This window comes from Cibotium barometz, chromosome 22, assembly GCF_041138505.1.
Source record: "Cibotium barometz isolate CiBa-2024 chromosome 22, ASM4113850v1, whole genome shotgun sequence".
Classification (NCBI taxonomy): domain Eukaryota; kingdom Viridiplantae; phylum Streptophyta; class Polypodiopsida; order Cyatheales; family Cibotiaceae; genus Cibotium; species Cibotium barometz.
Genome location: NC_141067.1, coordinates 3,392,860 through 3,416,122, shown reverse-complemented (window position 1 = coordinate 3,416,122; position 23,263 = coordinate 3,392,860).

Here is a 23,263-nt window from a genome sequence, read left to right as displayed (position 1 = left end):
TCTACATGCATACATCCACATCTCCATGCATACATCCACATCCACATTCACATTCACATCCATACATCTACATCTGCATGCATACATCAACATCTCCATGCATACATCCACATCCACATTTACATTCACATCCATACATCTACATCTACATGCATACATCCACCTCCACATTCACATCCACATCTATACATCTACATCTACATGCATACATCCACATCTCCATGCATACATCCACATCCACATTCACATTCACATCCATACATCTACATCTACATGCATACATCCACATCTACATCCATGCATCTACATCCACATTCACATTCACATCTACATGCATACATCCATACATACACATCCACATTTACATCCATGCATCCACATCCACATCCTCATTCACATCCACACATCCACATTCATGCATCCATATCTACATGCATACATCCATACATACCCATCCACATTCACATCCTATTTCTCACCCTATCACAACTCTTATACATCTTATCCCAGCACCTACACTTCTTACCTCATCCCATACACATCCTATCACTTCTTAACTCATCTTATCACATCCTAACTCATCTCATATGCATCTTATCACATCTTATCACTTCCTATAACTTTTATGCATACCTCTATGCATGAAATTCAATTATGCTAAAAGTAACACTTTTATAATAAAATATTCATCTCTTATGCATACCTCTATGCATGAAATTCAATTATGCTAAAAGTAACACTTTTATAATAAAATATTCATCTCTTATGCATACCTCTATTCATGAAATTCAATTATGCTAAAAGTAACACTTTTATAATAAAATATTCATCTCTTATGCATACCTCTATGCATGAAATTCAATTATGCTAAAAGTAACACTTTTATAATAAAATATTCATCTCTTATGCATACCTCTATGCATGAAATTCAATTATGCTAAAAGTAACTCTTTTATAATAAAATATTCATCTCTTATGCATACCTCTATGCATGAAATTCAATTATGCTAAAAGTAACACTTTTATAATAAAATAAAAGATAAATTTTCTTTTACTAAATTCTAAAAATTTTGCCATAACCTCCTTTGTATGGCTGACCATTTTTCAATTTTCTACGTCTTTAAAACTACTTAAAAGTACACCAATATTGAAATTATCCTAAAGTAAACATTTTGTTTTCCACTTAATTGAGATAAACGTTATAGAAAATTGACATTAATCACTTAACCATTCACCTAGGATAGAGAATGGTTGGTTTTGTTAGAGGGAATTTCAGTCAAGTAAGTTCTCAATTTGTCATCCCTTAACAGTAACAGTTTGACAGCACAACCCAATAATCTCATAGTGGTTTGCTGAAATCATTATCATCATTCTAGTTATGAATATCATCACAGGGACTCGTCCCATTCATCCTCATTGTGGTTTCGCTCAGGTTATTATATTTCAACTAAATTTCAGAAATCATCATTTTTCAATCAGAATCCAAATCAATTCATCAATTCTCAAACAGAATTAAAAATCATATCAACCACATTCGAAATCATCATCTGGATAGCATTAACACTTATAATTTCAAGTCTTAGATATACTGTCAGTAAAGAGCTGCAGTTATACTCTCGGTATATATTGGTAGTCACGGCCCTTGGAATTATAAGGTAAATACCATCATGTCTAGGCCTCAAGCAAGTCAGGGATTCTATATAACTGCGGTACTTCCATCTGAAGACCCAATTACCAAATTATGAATTTGAGTTTGAATATCAAATTGTATGAATTGTGTCACACAATTACAACCTTTTTGTGTTTCTTGATAAATTTTTGACATATTTGTCTTCTCAGTTGATCTTTATTAGCCAACTTGCTCTGATACCAACTGTAAGATCCTTGTTCCCACCGAGCAACGCGGATTCGGGGTACTAGCAGCGGAAGTAGCACTTCTCGCACGGGACAGGGGTCCTTCACTTGGGGCCTCACCCACGGATATCCGGATAAGAGACTAATCTGTCGGTTGTTCCAAAACCGAACCCGGAAAAACTTCCTTTACCGGAAAGCACGGGTGATTCCACCAGGAAAACTTTTTACTCTAATGTAGTCAAGATCATTTCTTATCAAGCTGATCCAATTGCATCTTCAAGATACTTGATCAGATCAAGGAAGAAACTTGCACTTGGATCATTAGGATCAACGCTTTTTTCCCCATTCAAGAGGCACAGCCGTTGATTCCTATCCATAGAACAATTACTGTCCAGGATTTACTTTATCTATCGTAATAACAAAAGTTGAGTCTCGATTTACGGATCCATCAGTCTAGCCTAACCCCATCCAGTCCCATGGGTTGGCCAACCGCCCAACCACTGTAGTGATGGGATCTAATTTGGAATTTGGTTAGGTTTTGTCCCGGGTACCAAGGAAAAGAGTTCCAAGGCCCCCTAGCTGGAAGTTCATGCAAACATAAAATTAGCCACACCACTTACACACCCAATATGAAATTACCTTTTCACAGATTCAACCAGTTTTAAAACAATCCTTTAATGAAACCATAGTACCACTGATCACAATCTTCCAAATTATCCGATTGATTCTTAATTTCCCATCATTCCTTCATCAGAGTATCTATGGCATCATTGGCAACTAGAACGCTCACCACCTGTCCACTCAGGGGCCTTTTCAATAGTTCCTAGCCCATAATACTCGGCAATATAATCACTTATAAAAATCAAGATGGACTCTCGTTGAAGATCAGCAAGATCAACTACTAAAACAGATCCATATAAAGAGCCATGGACTCATCCATTGAAGACTAGCAAGGTCAATCAACCAGATCCATGCCCGGTTTCATAAAACAACTCTTACTCCTTGTTCCAATATCTTCCTCGACGCACGCGTGGGTATCCTAGGTGACCCAGAGCCCGAGCACCATATGGTTAGCACCCTCTAGGATCCTTCGCAGGTGACCTAGCGCTTCACTCATAGGCCGCTTCCTTGGTCCCTCATCCACCGTACCGGAAGCTCACCATTTTAATCGAACCGAGGCTGGTCAAATCTATAAACATGGATGGGCACTCATAATGGTCTAATGGAACTCTTATTGTGATTCCTACTTCGAGAGCATGTGGTAGCAAGCGTAGTTGAATCCCTTGTGGATGTACTTCTTCATAAATGTATTATGAGATTAAGTATTGTTGCCACTTATGAGAGCCCTGGGCACCTAGTCGTCCATATTTTGTGTTTGAAATTGTACAATCTTGTATATAAGTCAGTTTTATCTCATAACACAACACACTCTTCCATTGTGTAGAAATCGAGTCTCGATCTTGCTGCTCTATTCTCTACTTTATCCTTGTGCTTATGCTGCTACCATAGAAGTGAGAGAGAGGAGTGTTTGTGGCAACTACCTAGTGGATGATAACTTAGCCGGCATGAGAATGGACAATGTGGAGCTCTTTGAAGGAAGAGAGGAGTGTGTGTGGCTACTACCTAGTGCGGACAATATGTAAGAGTTGGCATGACAACAAATGATGTGGAGCTCTTTGAAGGAAGGGAGGGTTGCATGCATTACAACACATTGGTAAGTTCTTCGTGCCATGTTTTTCTTCTCTTATTAATGTGTTTCTGGGAGAGACTAGAATGAGAACATGTGTATTTATGCTTGAAAAAATTGTAGGGTTTCATAATAAGGGGCCACGAGAAAAAATTATGCAGAGCGCAAGAATCGCACACTGGTGGAGATGGTGCGGAGTATGCTCAAAGGCAAAGGATTACAGAATTCTTTTTGGGCCAGCATAGTTAACACTGCAATGCATATCCTTTTCTTAACAAGAGTTACACAAAGGTAGTGAAGGACATGACACCTCAAGAAGCAATACTTACTCCACAAGAGCTTGATTGTGAAGCCATAACAAAGGGCCATCTGAAACCAAGCTGGATCACCTGCATAGTGTGAAGTTAGCATTGGAAGGATTGATTTACTGTATTTTTTCTTGACATTCTTGAACCAAGTTTTGTTTGGCTTCTTATTTCTCCTCTATTGGATCTAGAAATTCACCCAAAAATCTCTTTGGTGACATGGTTACCTCTTTCTTACTATGAGGTAGAAACATGGATAGGTGGTCTCAAAAAAGTATCCCTGACATTGGTCTTTTAGGTGCTTAAAATTATTGAAAGTAAGGTGGAAGCTAAATTTCAAAAATAGAATTAGAACATCCCACTCTCTTGTAAAAAAAATTTAGAACGTCCCACTCTCTTGTAACTATTATGTGGACCTGTCTTCTCTCTTTGGAGGTTCTCTCTCTCTCTCTCACTCTCTGTCTCTCTCTCTCTCTCTCTCTCTCTCTCTCTCTCTCTCTCTTTGGTAGTCTATATGTATGTACTCCCTCTCCCTCAGTCTTTCTATTGGTTTGCAGACCCTTTTCTGTGTGTGTGTGTGTGTGTGTGTGTGCACGTGCATATGCGCACATATCTATGTAAAAAATATTAGTAGTATTGCTATCTTGCATAAGTAAGACTGATTAGTAATGTAAAGTAGTCAGTATGTTGCAACTTTTTGAATAGTTGTACTAATATGAGTTCTTACTATGCACTAACATTATGTTTCTCTTGATCTCATTACTTGTAAGGCCATGGAGATTGCACATGTAACGTTACAATTGCAACTCTAAGAATAGTCATTGCAAATCACAAGGTATTAGAGAATATTGGGCTGCTAAAAAAAAAGGAGTTGGGACAGAGAACAAGGAAAATACTTGATTCGTGGTGGATGAGGACAACACTCTAGTCGCCTGTGGAGGCCCCCACTCTCTTTAGATACTCTTGCCGATCATTAGATTCTTCATTTATTAATAAGCCTTCCCCATTCCTTTTGGAGGAACAACGAACATTGATCATTATCTCAATAACAAGCCTTTCCCCTGGGGTCCTTTCAAAGGAATAATGAACATTGAATCCACTCCTTCTAGAGGAACAGTGAACATTGAGCATTCCCTCAGTGTCAAGAGTAGAAACAATAAACTTCTTAATTCTCTCTATAATAAATTCCTCTAATGAGCCACCATGAAAGGGGGGAAGGTAATTAACAACTATCTCCACTAATATTCTACATCAATGAGAAAAGAGGACACACAAAAAAGATGTACGTAATCAAGCTATGAGGCAACAGTAGTTGGTGGCCAAATCTATAAACATGGATGGGTACTCATAATGGTCTAATGGAACTCTTATTGTGATTCCTACTTCGAGAGCATGTGGTAGCAAGCTTAGTTGAATCCCTTGTGGATGTACTTCTTCATAAATGTATTATGAGATTAAGTATTGTGGCCACTTATGAGAGCCCTCGGCACCTAGTCGTCCATATTTTCTGTGTGAAATTTTACAATCTTGTATATAAGTCAGTTTTATCTCATCACACAACACACTCTTCCATTGTGTAGAAATTGAGTCTCGATCTTGCTACTCTATTCTCTACTTTATCCTTGTGCTTATGTAGCTACCATAGAAGTGAGAGAGAGGAGTGTACCTAGTGGATGATAGCTTAGCCGGCATGAGAATGGACAATGTGGAGCTCTTTGAAGGAAGAGAGGAGTGTGTGTGGCTACTACCTTGTGTGGACAATATGTAAGAGTTGGCATGACAACAAATGATGTGGAGCTCTTTGAAGGAAGGGAGGGTTGCATGCATTACAACATATTGGTAAGTTCTTCATGCCATGTTTTTATTCTCTTATTAATGTGTTTCTGGGAGAGACTAGAATGAGAACACGTGCATTTATGCTTGAAAAAATTATAGGGTTCCATAATGAAGGGCCACGAGAAAAAGTTCTGGGGTCTTGATTGTGAAGCCATAACAAAGGGCCATCTGAAACCAAGTTGGATCACCTGCATAGTGTGAAGTTAGCATTGGAAGGATTGGGTTGAGGTGTTAGTATGTGGTGTGCTCTTTAGACCACCAAATGATGCTTGAGAGGAGGTAGCAAGGATAGTGAGGAGATAAGTGAAAACTCTTTGTTTTGTCACCCTCTTGTATCACTCCTTCATTAAGAAAAACAAGATCTCTCAAGTATCTTTTGTTACCTTGTTGTCTCATTCCTTCATTAATTAATATAAATCTGATAGGAAAATGACCTCTTGAGTTCTTTTTTGTGGAGTCAATACTCTTCATGAAAATTAGACTAACTAAAGAGTACACTTGGTGCTATGGCCTTCTTTGGCTTCCATTTTTTAATATCCATTGGGATTCCTTGATGAAGTTGGGCTACCTTCACAAGAAAAATTAGTTTCCTCTATGGGTTGCTTTCCCAGAGTTTCCAGTAGCGTTTAGAGACAATGCTAGCATCCACACCGCTATCTAATAGTTGTAACTCCTTGGTACTTATGTACCATAGATAACATTGTAGTGGTCTCATCCTTTTCATAATAATGTCCCAACTTATTTATAGGCAACTTAGGTAACTTTTTCTTTTCATCACTCAAAGGAGTTTCCTCATTTGATTTTGCTATTGGGTTATATTTCACCTTGTCCTTAACAATACTTGCTCATAATCTTCCTTCCATTTAGTCCTTCAAATCTCTCCATAAATTTTCATTACCTTGGAGTAGAGTTGCTATTAAAACCTTGACCTCAAAAGATGAGAATGATGTGAGTTTAGCAAAATCTCATGGACTACATTAACCAAACTCAAGAATGGACTCCATTCCATGTTTGTATCACAAATTTGGAAGGTTCATTCTAGTAAAGGATCATCTAGGCCATTCCGAAGTAATTGAGGAAGTTCAAGATTCCTTGTAAATCCCCCTTAGAGTTCTCCATTACAACCTCTATGATCTCTCCAACTTAGTCAATAAATAAGACATAAGGATGAATGGTCTTCCATCTTGGTCAATCTATAACACATTGGGAAGGTGAATAGTATTTGGTCCCTTACTTTGTCTATAATTTTACTGTTATTTGTCGTGACATTCTTGAACCAAGTTTTGTTTGGCTTCTTATTTCTCCTCTATTAGATCTAGAAATTCACCCAAAAATCTCTTTGTTGACATGGTTACCTCTTTCTTACTATGAGGTAGAAACATGGATAGGTGGTCTCAAAAAAGTATCCCTGACATTGGTCTTTTAGGTGCTTAAAATTATTGAAAGTAAGGTGGAAGCTAAATTTCAAAAACCGAATTAGAACATCCCACTCTCTTGTAAAAAAAATTTAGAACATCCCACTCTCTTGTAACTATTATGTGGACCTGTCTTCTCTCTTTGGAGGTTCTCTCTCTCTCTCTCTCTCTCTCTCTCTCTCTCTCTCTCTCTCTCTTTGGTAGTCTATACGTATGTACTCTCTGTCCCTCAGTCTTTCTATTGGTTTGCAGACCCTTTTCTCTGTGTGTGTGTGTGTGCACGTGTGTATGCGCACATATCTATGTAAAAAATATTAGTAGTATTGCTATCTTGCATAAGTAAGACTGATTAGTAATGTAAAGTAGTCATTATGTTGCAACTTTTTGAATAGTTGTACTAATATGAGTTCTTACTATGCACTAACATTATGTTTCTCTTGATCTCATTACTTGTAAGGCCATGGAGATTGCACATGTAACATTACAATTGCAACTCTAAGAATAGTCATTGCAAATCACAAGGTATTAGAGAATATTGGGCTGCTAAAAAAACAAAGGAGTCATGACAGAGAACAAGGAAAATACTTGATTCATGGATGAGGACAACACTATAGACGCCTGTGGAGGCCCCCATTCTCTTTAGATACTCTTGCCAATCACTAGATTCTTCATTTATTAATAAGCCTTCACCATTCCTTTTGGAGGAACAACGAACATTGATCATTATCTCAATAACAAGCCTTCCCCCCCCGGGGTCCTTTCAAAGGAATAATGAACATTGAATCCACTCCTTCCAGAGGAACAGCGCAACATTGAGCATTGCCTCAGTGTCAAGAGTAGAAACAATAAGCTTCTTAATTCTCTCTATAATAAATTCCTCTAATGAGCCACCATGAAAGGGGGGAAGGTAATTAACAACTATCTCCACTAATATTCTACATCAATGAAAAAAGAGGACACACAAAAAAGATGTACGTAATCAAGCTATGAGGCAACAGTAGTGGGTGGCAAAATCTATAAACATGGATGGGCACTCATAATGGTCTAATGGAACTCTTATTGTGATTCCTACTTCGAGAGCATGTGATAGCAAGCTTAGTTGAATCCCTTGTGGATGTACTTCTTCATAAATGTATTATGAGATTAAGTATTGTGGCCACTTATGAGAGCCCTCGGCACCTAGTCGTCCATATTTTGTGTGTGAAATTTTACAATCTTGTATATAAGTCAGTTTTATCTCATAACACAACACACTCTTCCATTGTGTAGAAATTGAGTCTCGATCTTGCTACTCTATTCTCTACTTTATCCTTGTGCTTATGTAGCTACCATAGAAGTGAGAGAGAGGAGTGTTTGTGGCAACTACCTAGTGGATGATAACTTAGCCGGCATGAGAAAGACAATGTGGAGCTCTTTGAAGGAAGAGAGGAGTGTGTGTGGCTACTACCTAGTGTGGACAATATGTAAGAGTTGGCATGACAACAAATGATGTGGAGCTCTTTGAAGGAAGGGAGGGTTGCATGCATTACAACATATTGGTAAGTTCTTCGTGCCATGTTTTTATTCTCTTATTAATGTGTTTTTGGGAGAGACTAGATTGAGAACACGTGCATTTATGCTTGAAAAAATTATAGGGTTCCATAATGAAGGGCCACGAGAAAAAATTCTGGGGTCTTGATTGTGAAGCCATAACAAAGGGCCATGTGAAACCAAGCTGGATCACCTGCATAGAGTGAAGTTAGCATTGGAAAGATTGGGTTGAGGGGTTAGTATGTGGTGTGCTCTTTAGACCACCAAATGATGCTTGAGAGGAGGTAGCAAGGATAGTGGGGAGATAAGTGAAAACTCTTTGTTTTGTCACCCTCTTGTATCACTCCTTCATTAAGAAAAACAAGATCTCTCAAGTCTCTTTTGTTACCTTGTTGTCGCATTCCTTCATTAATTAATATAAATCTGATAGGAAAATGACATCTCTTGAGTTCTTTTTTCTGGAGCCAATACTCTTCATGAAAATTAGACTAACTAAAGAGTACACTTGGTGCTATGGTCTTCTTTGGCTTCTATTTTTTAATATCCATTGGGATTCCTTGATGAAGTTGGGCTACCTTCACAACAAAAATTAGTTTCCTCTATGGGTTGCTTTCCCAGAGTTTCCAGTAGCATTTAGAGACAATGCTAGCATCCAGACCGCTATCTAATAGTTGTAACTCCTTGGTACTTATGTACCATAGATAACATTGTAGTGGTCTCATCCTTTTCATAATAATGTCCCAACTTATTTATAGGCAACTTAGGTAACTTTTTCTTTTCATCACTCAAAGGAGTTTCCTCATTTGATTTTGCTATTGGGTTATATTTCACCTTGTCCTTAACAATACTTGCTCATAATCTTCCTTCCATTTAGTCCTTCAAATCTCTCCATAAATTTTCATTACCTTGGAGTAGAGTTGCTATTAAAACCTTGACCTCAAAAGATGAGAATGATGTGAGTTTAGCAAAATCTCATGGACTACATCAACCAGACTCAAGAATGGACTCCATTCCATGTTTGTATCAGGAATTTGGAAGGTTCATTCTAGTAAAGGATCATCTAGGCCATTCCCAAGTAATTGAGGAAGTTCAAGATTCCTTGTAAATCCCCCTTAGAGTTCTCCATTACAACCTCTATGATCTCTCCAACTTAGTCAATAAATAATACATAAGGATGAATGGTCTTCCATCTTGGTCAATCGATAACACATTGTGGGGGTGAATAGTATTTGGTCCCTTACTTTGTCTACAATTTTACTGTATTTTTTCTTGACATTCTTGAACCAAGTTTTGTTTGGCTTCTTATTTCTCCTCTATTGGATCTAGAGAATCACCCAAAAATCTCTTTGGTGACATGGTTACCTCTTTCTTACTATGAGGTAGAAACATGGATAGGTGGTTCCCTGACATTGGTCTTTTAGGTGCTTAAAATTATTGAAAGTAAGGTGGAAGCTAAATTTAGAAAACAGAATTAGAACATCCCACTCTCTTGTAAAAAAAATTTACAACGTCCCACTCTCTTGTAACTATTATGTGGACCTGTCTTCTCTCTATGGAGGTTCTCTCTCTCTCTCTCTCTCTCTCTCTCTCTCTCTCTCTCTCTCTTTGGTAGTCTATACGTATGTACTCCCTCTCCCTCAGTCTTTCTATTGGTTTGCAGACCCTTTTCTCTCTGTGTGTGTGTGTGTGTGTGTGCACGTGTGTGTGCGCACATATCTATGTAAAAAATATTAGTAGTATTGCTATCTTGCATAAGTAAGACTGATTAGTAATGTAAAGTAGTCAATATGTTGCAACTTTTTGAATAGTTGTACTAATATGAGTTCTTACTATGCACTAACATTATGTTTCTCTTGATCTCATTACTTGTAAGGCCATGGAGATTGCACATGTAACGTTACAATTGCAACTCTAAGAATAGTCATTGAAAATCACAAGGTATTAGAGAATATTGGGCTGCTAAGAAAAAAGGAGTCATGACAGAACAGTAAATCAATCCTTCCAATGCTACTAACTTCACACTATGCAGGTGATCCAGCCTAGTTTCAGATGGCCCTTTGTTATGGCTTCACAATCAAGACCCCAGAATTTTTTCTCGTGGCCCTTCATTATGGAACCCTATAATTTTTTCAAGCATAAATGCACGTGTTCTCATTCTAGTCTCTCCCCCAGAAACACATTAATAAGAGAAGAAAAACATGGCACGAAGAACTTACCAATATGTTGTAATGCATGCAACCCTCCCTTCCTTCAAAGAGCTCCACATCATTTGTTGTCATGCCAAATCTTACATATTGTCCACACTAGGTAGTAGCCACACACACTCCTCTCTTCCTTCAAACATTGTCCATTCTCATGCCGGCTAAGTTATCATCCACTAGGTAGTTGCCACAAACACTCCTCTCTCTCACTTCTATGGTAGCTACATAAGCACAAGGATAAAGTAGAGAATAGAGTAGCAAGATCAAGACTCAATTTCTACACAATGGAAGAGTGTGTTGTGTTATGAGATAAAACTGACTTATATACAAGATTTTACAATTTCACACACAAAATATGGACGACTAGGTGCCTAGGGCTCTCATAAGTGGCCGCAATACTTAATCTCATAATACATTTATGAAGAAGTACATCCACAAGGGATTCAACTAACCTTGCTACCACATGCTCTCGAAGTAGGAATCACAATAAGAGTTCCATTAGACCATTATGAGTGCCCATCCATGTTTATAGATTTGGCCACTACTGTTGCTTCATAGCTTGATTACGTACATTTTTTTTGTGTGTCCTCTTTTGTCATTGATGTAAAATATTAGTGGAGATAGTTGTTAATTACCTTACCCCCTTTCATGGTGGGCTGATTAGAGGAATTTATTATAGAGAGAATTAAGAAGCTTATTGTTTCTACTCTTGTGACACTGAGGGAATGCTCAATGTTCACTGTTCCTCTGGAAGGAGTGGATTCAATGTTCATTATTCCTTTGAAAGGACCCCGGGGGGGGAAGGCTTGTTATTGAGATAATGATCAATGTTCGTTGTTTCTCCAAAAGGAATGGGGAAGGCTTATTAATAAATGAAGAATCTAGTGATTGGCAAGAGTATCTAAAGAGAGTGGGGGCCTCCACACAGGCGACTAGAGTGTTGTCCTCATCCATGAATCAAGTATTTTCCTTGTTCTCTGTCATGACTCCTTTTTTTTTTAGCAGCCCAATATTCTCTAATACCTTGTGATTTGCAATGACTATTCTTAAAGTTGCAATTGTAATGTTACATGTGCAATCTCCATGGCCTTACAAGTAATGAGATCAAGAGAAACATAATGATAGTGCATAGTAAGAACTCATATTAGTACAACTATTCAAAAAGTTGCAACATACTGACTACTTTACATTACTAATCAGTCTTGCTTATGCAAGATAGCAATACTACTAATATTTTTTACATAGATATGTGCGCATACGCACATGCACACACACACACACACAGAAAAGGGTCTGCAAACCAATAGAAAGACTGAGGGAGAGGGAGTACATACGTATCGACTACGAGAGAGAGAGAGAGAGAGAGAGAGAGAGAGAGAGAGAGAGAGAGAGAGAGAGAGAGAGAGAGAGACCTCCAAAGAGAGAAGACAGGTCCACATAATAGTTACAAGAGAGTGGGACGTTCTAAATTTTTTTTACAAGAGAGTGGGATGTTCTAATTCTGTTTTTGAAATTTAGCTTCCACCTTACTTTCAATAATTTTAAGCACCTAAAAGACCAATGTCAGGGATACTATTTTGAGACAACCTATCCATGTTTCTACCTCGTAGTAAGAAAGAGGTAACCATGTCACCAAGAGATTTTTGGGTGAATTTCTAGATCCAATAGAGGAGAAATAAGAAGCCAAACAAAACTTGGTTTAAGAATGTCAAGAAAAAATATAGTAAAATTGTAGACAAAGTAAAGGACCAAATACTATTCACCCCCCCAATGTGTTATCGATTGACCAAGATGGAAGACCATTCATCCTTATGTATTATTAATTGACTAAGTTGGAGAGATCATAGAAATTGTAATGGAGAACTCTAAGGGGGATTTACAAGGGATTTTGAACTTCCTCAATTACTTGGGAATGGCTTAGATGATCCTTTACTAGAATGAACCTTCCAAATTCCTGATACAAACATGGAATGGAGTCCATTCTTGAGTCTGGTTAACGTAGTCCATGAGATTTTGCTAAACTCACATCATTCTCATCTTTTGAGATCAAGGTTTTAATAGCAACTCTACTACAAGGTAATGAAAATTTATGGAGAGATTTGAAGGACTAAATGGAAGGAGGATTATGAGCAATTATTGTTAAGGACAAGGTGAAATATAACCCAATAGCAAAATCAAATGAGGAAACTCCTTTGAGAGATTAAAAGAAAAAGTTACCTAAGGTGCTTATAAATAAGTTGGGACATTATTATGAAAAGGATGAGACCACTACAATGTTATCTATGGTACATAAGTACCAAGGAGTTACAACTATTAGATAGCAGAGTGGATGCTAGAATTGTCTCTAAACGCTACTGGAAACTCTGGGAAAGCAACCCATAGAGAAAACTAATTTTTGTTGTGAAGGTAGCCCAACTTCATCAAGGAATCCCAATGGATATTTAAAAATGGAAGCCAAAGAAGGCCATAGCACCAAGTGTACTCTTTAGTTACTCTAATTTTCATGAAGAGTATTGACTCCACAAAAAATAACTCAAGAGATGTCATTTTCCTATCAGATTTATATTAATTAATGAAGGAATGAGAAAACAAGGTAACAAAAGAGACTTGAGAGATCTTGTTTTTCTTAATGGAGGAGTGATACAAGAGGGTGACAAAACAAAGAGTTTTCACTTATCTCCCCACTATCCTTGCTAGCTCCTCTCAAGCATCATTTGGTGGTCTAAAGAGCACACCACATACTAACCCCTCAACCCAATCCTTCCAATGCTAATTTCACACTATGCAGGTGATCCAGCTTGGTTTCACATGGCCCTTTGTTATGGCTTCACAATCAAGACCCCAGAATTTTTTCTCGTGGCCCTTCATTATGGAACGCTATAATTTTCTCAAGCATAAATGCACGTGTTCTCATTCTAGTCTCTCCCCCAGAAACACATTAATAAGAGAAGAAAAACATGGCACGAAGAACTTACCAATATGTTGTAATGCATGCAACCCTCCCTTCCTTCAAAGAGCTCCACATCATTTGTTGTCATGCCAACTCTTACATATTGTCCACACTAGTAGGTAGTAGCCACACACACTCCTCTCTTCCTTCAAAGAGCTCCACATTCTCCATTCTCATGCCAGCTAAGTTATCATCCACTAGGTAGTTGCCACAAACACTCCTCTCTCTCACTTCTATGGTAGCTACATAAGCACAAGGATAAAGTAGAGAATAGAGTAGCAAGATCGAGACTCAATTTCTACACAATGGAAGAGTGTGTTGTGTTATGAGATAAAACTGACTTATATACAAGATTTTACAATTTCACACACAAAATATGGACGACTAGGTGCCCAGGGCTCTCATAAGTGGCCGCAATACTTAATCTCATAATACATTTATGAAGAAGTACATCCACAAGGGATTCAACTAAGCTTGCTACCACATACTCTCGAAGTAGGAATCACAATAAGAGTTCCATTAGACCATTATGAGTGCCCATCCATGTTTATAGATTTGGCCACTACTGTTGCTTCATAGCTTGATTACGTACATCTTTTTTGTGTGTCCTCTTTTCTCATTGATGTAGAATATTAGTGGAGATAGTTGTTAATTACCTTCCCCATTATTGAAAGTAAGGTGGAAGCTAAATTTCAAAAATAGAATCAGAACATCCCACTCTCTTGTAAAAAAAATTTAGAACATCCCACTCTCTTGTAATTATTATGTGGACCTGTCTTCTCTCTTTGGAGGTTCTCTCTCTCTCTCTCTCTCTCTCTCTCTCTCTCTTTGGTAGTCTATACGTATGTACTCCCTCTCCGTCAGTCTTTCTATTGGTTTGCAGACCCTTTTCTGTGTGTGTGTGTGTGTGCACGTGTGTATGCTAACATATCTATGTAAAAAATATTAGTAGTATTGCTATCTCTACATAAGCAAGACTGATTAGTAATGTAAAGTGATTGGGTTATATTTCACCTTGTCCTCAGCAATAATTGCTCATAATCTTCCTTCCATTTAGTCCTTCAAATCTCTCCATAAATTTTCATTACCTTGGAGTAGAGTTGCTATTAAAACCTTGACCTCAAAAGATGAGAATGATGTGAGTTTAGCAAAATCTCATGGACTACATTAACCAGACTCAAGAATGGACTCCATTCCATGTTTGTATCATGAATTTGTAAGGTTCATTCTAGTAAAGGATCATCTAGGCCATTCCCAACAAGTAATTGAGGAAGTTCAAGATTCCTTGAAAAGCCCCCTTAGAGTTCTCCATTACAACCTCTATGATCTCTTCAACTTAGTCAATAAATAATACATAAGGATGAATGGCCTTCCATCTTGGTCAATCGATAACACATTGGGGGGGTGAATAGTATTTGGTCCCTTACTTTGTCTACAATTTTATTGTATTTTTTCTTGACATTCTTGAACCAAGTTTTGTTTGGTTTCTTATTTCTCCTCTATTGGATCTAGAAATTCACCCAATAATCTCTTTGGTGACATGGTTACCTCTTTCTTACTATGAGGTAGAAACATGGATAGTTGGTCTCAAAAAAGTATCCCTGACATTGGTCTTTTAGGTGCTTAAAATTATTGAAAGTAAGGTGGAAGCTAAATTTCAAAAAGAGAATTAGAACATCCCACTCTCTTGTAAAAAAAATTTAGAACGTCCCACTCTCTTGTAACTATTATGTGGACCTGTCTTCTCTCTTTGAAGGTTCTCTCTCTCTCTCTCTCTCTCTCTCTCTCTCTCTCTCTCTCTCTCTCTCTCTCTCTCTCTTTGGTAGTCTATACGTATGTACTCCCTCTCCCTCAGCCTTTCTATTGGTTTGTTGACCCTTTTCTATGTGTGTGTGTGTGTGTGTGTGCACGTGCGTATGCGCACATATCTATGTAAAAAATATTAGTAGTATTGCTAGCTTACATAAGTAAGACTGATTAGTAATGTAAAGTAGCCAGTACGTTGCAACTTTTTGAATAGTTGTACTAATATGAGTTCTCACTATGCACTAACATTATGTTTCTCTTGATCTCATTACTTGTAAGGCCATGGAGATTGCACATGTAACGTTACAATTGCAACTCTAAGAATAGTCATTGCAAATCGAAAGGTATTAGAGAACATTGGGCTGTTAAAAAAAAAAGGAGTCATGATAGAGAACAAGGAAAATACTTGATTCATGGATGAGGACAACACTATAGTCGCCTGTGGAGGCCCCCACTCTCTTTAGATACGCTTGCCAATCACTAGATTCTTCATTTATTAATAAGCCTTACCCATTCCTTTTGGAGGAACAATGAAAATTGATCATTATCTCAATAACAAGCCTTCCCCCCCCCCCCCCCCCCCCCCCCGCCGGGGTCAAAGGAATAATGAACATTGAATCCACTCCTTCTAGAGAAACAGTGAACATTAAGCATTCCATCAGTGTCAAGAGTAGAAACAACAAGCTTTTTAATTCTCTCTATAATAAACTCCTCTAATCAGGCACCATGAAAGGGGGGAAGGTAATTAACAACTATCTCCACTAATATTCTACATCAATGAGAAAAGAGGACACACAAAAAGATGTACCTAATCAAGCTATGAAGCAACAGTCGTGGCCAAATCTATTAACATGGATGGGCACTCATAATGGTCTAATGGAACTCTTATTGTGATTCCTACTTCGAGAGCATGTGGTAGCAAGCTTAGTTAAATCCCTTGTGGATGTACTTCTTCATAAATGTATTATGAGATTAAGTATTGTGGCCACTTATGAGAGCCCTGGGCACCTAGTCGTCCATATTTTGTGTGTGAAATTGTACAATCTTGTATATAAGTCAGTTTTATCTCATCACACAACACACTCTTCCATTGTGTAGAAATTGAGTCTCGATCTTGCTACTCTATTCTCTACTTTATCCTTGTGCTTATGTAGCTACCATAGAAGTGAGAGAGAGGAGTGTTTGTGGCAACTACCTAGTGGATGATAACTTAGCCGGCATGAGAATGGACAATGTGGAGCTCTTTGAAGGAAGAGAGGAGTGTGTGGGGCTACTACGTAGTGTGGACAATATGTAAGAGTTGGCATGACAACAAATGATGTGGAGCTCTTTGAAGGAAGGGAGGGTTGCATGCATTACAACATATTGATAAGTTCTTCATGCCATGTTTTTATTCTCTTATTAATGTGTTTCTGGGAGAGACTAGAATGAGAACACGTGCATTTATGCTTGAAAAAATTATAGGGTTCCATAATGAAGGGCCACGAGAAAAAATTCTGGGGTCTTGATTGTGAAGCCATAACAAAGGGCTATCTGCAAGCTGGATCACCTCCATAGTGTGAAATTAGCATTGGAAGGATTGGGTTTAGGGGTTAGTATGTGGTGTGCTCTTTAGACCACCAAATGATGCTTGAGAGGAGGTAGCAAGGAGAGTGGGGAGATAAGTGAAAACTCTTTGTTTTGTCACCCTCTTGTATCACTCCTTCATTAAGAAAAACAAGATCTCTCAAGTCTCTTTTGTTACCTTGTTGTCTCATTCCTTCATTAATTAATATAAATCTGATAGGAAAATGACATCTCTTGAGTTCTTTTTTCTGGAGTCAACATGAAAATTAGACTAACTAAAGAGTACACTTGGTGCTATGGTCTTCTTTGGCTTCCATTTTTCAATATCCATTGGGATTCCTTGATGAAGTTGGGCTACCTTCACAACAAAAATTAGTTTCCTCTATGGGTTGCTTTCCCAGAGTTTCCAGTAGCGTTTAGAGACAATTCTAGCATCCACACTGCTATCTAATAGTTGTAACTCCTTGGTACTTATGTACCATAGATAATATTGTAGTGGTCTCATCCTTTTCATAATAATGTCCCAACTTATTTATAGGCACCTTAGGTAACTTTTTCTTTTCATCACTCAAAGGAGTTTCCTCATTTGATTTTGCTATTGGGTTATATTTCACCTTGTCCTTAACAATAATTGCTCATAATCTTCCTTCCATTTAGTCCTTCAAATCTCTCCATAAATTTTCATCACCTTGGATTAGAGTTGTTATTAAAACCTTGACCTCAAAAGATAAGAATGATGTGAGTTTAGCAAAATCTCATGGACTACATTAACCAGACTCAAGAATGGACTCCATTCCATGTTTGTATCAGGAGTTTGGAAGGTTCATTCTAGTAAAGGATCATCTAGGCCATTCCCAAGTAATTGAGAAAGTTCAAGATTCCTTGTAAATCCCCCTTAGAGTTCTACATTACAATCTCTATGATCTCTCCAACTTAGTCAATAAATAATACATAAGGATGAATGGTCTTCCATCTTGGTCAATCGATAACACATTGGGGGGGTGAATAATATTTGGTCCCTTACTTTGTCTACAATTTTACTGTATTTTTTCTTGACATTCTTGAACCAAGTTTTGTTTGGCTTCTTATTTCTCCTCTATTGGATCTAGAAATTCACCTAAAAATCTCTTTGGCGACATGGTTACCTCTTTCTTACTATGAGGTAGAAACATGGATAGGTGGTCTCAAAAAAGTATCCCTGACATTGGTCTTTTAGGTGCTTAAAATTATTGAAAGTAAGGTGGAAGCTAAATTTCAAAAATAGAACTAGAACATCACACTCTCTTGTAAAAAAAATTTAGAACGTCCTACTCTCTTGTAACTATTATGTGGACCTGTCTTCTCTCTTTGGAGGTTCTCTCTCTCTCTCTCTCTCTCTGTTTGGTAGTCTATATGTATGTATTCCCTCTCCCTCAATCTTTCTACTGGTTTGCAGACCCTTTTCTGTGTGTGTGTGTATTAAGAGACTAAGGTTGAGTAGAAGGGTGAGAGAAGGGTGTGAGTGTGAATGGACTTGAGGTCCACTTGTTCACTTATTTAAAGGTGAGGCCATGAGGCATTTTTGCATGAGAGCAAGGCCTAGTTGTATGTATAAGCAACTTAATAAGCAAGAGTTTTTTCTTGTATTTTGTGAGTCCCTCTCCTCCACACACTTGATCTATCATGAGCACCACGTTTTCTTATCATGGTATCAGAGCCTAGGTGAGTTCAAACTTTGTGGTGTAGAGAATAGGTCAAAATTATCCACTTTTTGCTCATCTCCTTTGTGTGGAGCTCAACCTACAGCCCTTGGAGGCCTTCCACCATAGGCGTGTAGAGAGCTCAATACTCCACGAATCCTTCATGGAAGTTGAAGAGCAGCACCGGGCGAATACATTCGTACATCCAATTCGATGATTACCCTCGCATTCAACGCGGCATTGGTGTTTGAGCTCTCCGCCTGTTCCAGTGTTGGCCGTACAAAAATTCAGGGCCCATGAGCAACCAAATGGGATGGGCTTTGAGGGCTATGGTAGCCCATTGAGTCTACACTCTACAGCTCAAATCTGAGCTTATTTCGTCCACTGTAGCGCCGGCTGGAAGCAAAATACCAGGCGCCCCTTCTTCCTTTCCTTCAAGCTTCCATTAAAGCTTGTTTTTGGGTTTTTGCTCTCTCTAATCATCTCTCCCTTCCACTAATCACTCAAGTGTGAGAGTACATTAGTATTGCTGGTCCTAATCTTGATTTTGAAGTGTTTTTCATCTACATGAGGTAGCCATAAACCTCATACCCATCAAGCTTCAACACCGACATCAAGTTTTAAGCTTTCAAAGTGATTAAAGTGTGCTTCTAAGCACTAATTGTGTTGTTTAACACTAATCACTCTATTAATCCAGCAAAGGGAGGTTATCTTAAAGTGTTTTTAAACACTCATAGTGTTATTAAACACTAATGGTGAGTTAATCACCAAAATAAGTGTTATTTTACACTAAAAATGTGCTTTTTAGCACTAATTGTGTTTTATACACACAAATGGTGATATTAATCATCAACTAAAGTGTTGCTAAACACTAAGGTGGTCTTAATCATCAAAGGAGGAGGTCATCTACATTACGGAGGCTCTTCTTCATCAACATGGAGGCCGGGCACATACCATAAGTGCTACATTTCAAGTCTTCATCATCAACCGCTTCTTCCAAAGAGGAATAGTCCAACCATGAACCAATTATCTTCATCTCATGAGCTAAAGAGGTTGAAGAATTCTGGTTTTTTCATCATCAAAATCAGATTTTTGATGGCTTTTAAACTTGAACACATGTACACTAAGTGTTCATTTTCAATGTTTATGTATATTACCCTTGAGGCCCTTGTTTGTAAGAGGCATAGGCATGCCATAAGCCATATGTTCTCGTTTCTCAAGCCCAAGGCATTTCATTCCGCTGCATATTCTGATTTTTCATCGTATAAGATGAGTCGTAAGGTTAAGCATAGAATCCCTAAGTGCTCTACCTTATTGGTTGTCATGATTTTAAGCATTTTTTGGCATTACTTTTGTAAGAGGCATTGGCAACATTATGAGCCATGTCCTCTCCTTCTTGAGCCAAAGATGATAATCCTTATTTGTTTGAGTATTTACCTCAACCAATTACTCATTAAGCTTGTAACTTCAAACCCTAAAGGGTATCATTTAACTAACATGCATAAAAGCTATTGTAATTGTGGAGTAGACACTGCCCTTGACCAATGCATAAGGCAAGTGGTAAGACCCTCCCTTTCCCTTCCCCATTTAAATCTACCTCACTACCCATGGAGGAGATATGGTATTCAAGGAATCATAAAGCATGTTGGAGGACCATCTAAAAGCAAACCATTAAAGCAAGGGTGGCAGCTTGCTTTTGATCATTGTGTGAGAATGGTCAAGATGGAAAGTATGTGGTGGAAGCAATGGCATGTATGTCTCAACCATGTCATCTACAAGAAGTCAAGCAAACACAAAGAGTGGGGTGCACCATCATTGAGGTGTACATCTTCATCGACAATAAATTAAAGACTTAGATGGCAACATTGTATTAGCCTCTAAGGCTCTAGAAACACTTTTGTAAATCCTAGATAACCACACCTATATTCAAGCCTTGTACGCCTAATGTTATAAAGGCATCTTATGTCCAATACCACCTATTCCATCCTTCCATAGTTGGTATTGAGGGGGGGTATTAAGAGACTAAGGTTGAGTAGAAGGGTGAGAGAAGGGTGTGAGTGTGAATGGACTTGAGGTCCACTTGTTCACTTATTTAAAGGTGAGGCCATGAGGCATTTTTGCATGAGAGCAAGGCCTAGTTGTATGTATAAGCAACTTAATAAGCAAGAGTTTTTTCTTGTATTTTGTGAGTCCCTCTCCTCCACACACTTGATCTATCATGAGCACCACGTTTTCTCATCAGTGTGTGTGTATGTGTGTGTGTGTGCACGTGCGTATGCACACATATCTATGTGAAAAATATTAGTAGTATTGCTATCTTGCATGAGCAAGACTGATTAGTAATGTAAAGTAGTCAGTATGTTGTAACTTTTTGAATAGTTGTACTAATATGAGTTCTTACTATGCACTAACATTATGTTTCTCTTGATCTCATTACTTGTAAGGCCATGGAGATTGCACATGTAACGTTACAATTGCAACTCTAAGAATAGTCATGATCATAAGGTATTAGAGAATATTGGGCTGCTAAAAAAAAAAGGAGTCATGATAGAGAACAAGGAAAATACTTGATTCATGGATGAGGACAACACTATAGTCGCCTGTGGAGGCCCCCACTCTCTTTAGATACTTTTGCCAATCACTAGATTCTTCATTTATTTACAAGCCTTCCCCCCGGTGTCCTTTCCCCTCAAAGGAATAATGAACATTGAATCCACTCGTTCCAGAGAACCAATGAACATTAAGCATTCCATCAGTGTCAAGAGTAGAAACAATAAGCTTCTTAATTCTCTCTATAATAAATTCTCTCTATAATAAATTCCTCTAATCAGCCACCATGAAAGGGGGGAAGGTAATAAACAACTATCTCCACTAATATTCTACATCAATGAGAAAAGAGGACACACAAAAAAGATGTACGTAATCAAGCTATGAAGCAACAGTAGTGGCCAAATCTATAAACATGGATGGGCACTCATAATGGTCTAATGGAACTCTTATTGTGATTCCTACTTCGAGAGCATGTGGTAGCAAGCTTAGTTGAATCCCTTGTAGATGTACTTCTTCATAAATGTATTATGAGATTAAGTATTGTGGCCACTTATGAGAGCCCTGGGCACCTAGTCATCCATATTTTGTGTGTGAAATTGTACAATCTTGTATATAAGTTAGTTTTATCTCATAACACAACACACTCTTCCACCATTGTGTAGAAATTGAGTCTCGATCTTGCTACTCTATTCTCTACTTTATCCTTGTGCTTATGTAGCTACCATAGAAGTGAGAGAGAGGAGTGTTTGTGGCAACTACCTAGTGGATGATAACTTAGCCGGCATGAGAATGGACAATGTGGAGCTCTTTGAAGGAAGAGAGGAGTGTGTGTGGCTACTACCTAGTGTGGACAATATGTAAGAATTGGCAGCATGACAACAAATGATGTGGAGCTCTTTGAAGGAAGGGAGGGTTCCATGCATTACAACATATTGGTAAGTTCTTCGTGCCATGTTCTTCTTCTCTTATTAATGTGTTTCTGGGAGAGACTAGAATGAGAACACGTGCATTTTTGCTTGAAAAAATTATAGGGTTCCATAATGAAGGGCCACGAGAAAAAATTATGGGTATTGTGAAGCCATAACAAAGGGCCATCTGAAACCAAGCTGGATCACCTGCATAGTGTGAAGTTAGGATTGGAAGGATTGGGTTGAGGTGTTAGTATGTGGTGTGCTCTTTAGACCACCAAATGATGCTTGAGAGGAGCTAGCAAGGATAGTGGGGAGATAAGTGAAAACTCTTTGTTTTGTCACCCTCTTGTATCACTCCTTCATTAAGAAAAACAAGATCTCTCAAGTCTCTTTTGTTACCTTGTTGTCTCATTCCTTCATTAATTAATATAAATCTGATAGGAAAATGACATCTCTTGAGTTCTTTTTTGTGGAGTCAATACTCTTCATGAAAATTACACTAATTAAAGAGTACACTTGGTGCTATGGCCTTCTTTGGCTTCTATTTTTAATATCCATTGGGATTCCTTGATGAAGTTGGGCTACCTTCACAACAAAAATTAGTTTCCTCTATGGGTTACTTTCCAAGAGTTTCCAGTAGCGTTTAGAGACAATTCTAGCATCCACACTGCTATCTAATACTTGTAACTCCTTGGTACTTATATACCATAGATAATATTGTAGTGGTCTCATCCTCTTCCTAATAATGACCCAACTTATTTTAGGCACCTAAGGTAACTTTTTCTTTTCATCACTCAAAGGAGTTTCCTCATTTGATTTTGCTATTGGGTTATATTTCACCTTGTCCTTAACAATAATTGCTCATAATCTTCCTTCCATTTAGTCCTTCAAATCTCTCCATAAACTTTCATTACCTTGGAGTAGAGTTGCTATTAAAACCTTGACCTCAAAAGATGAGAATGATGTGAGTTTA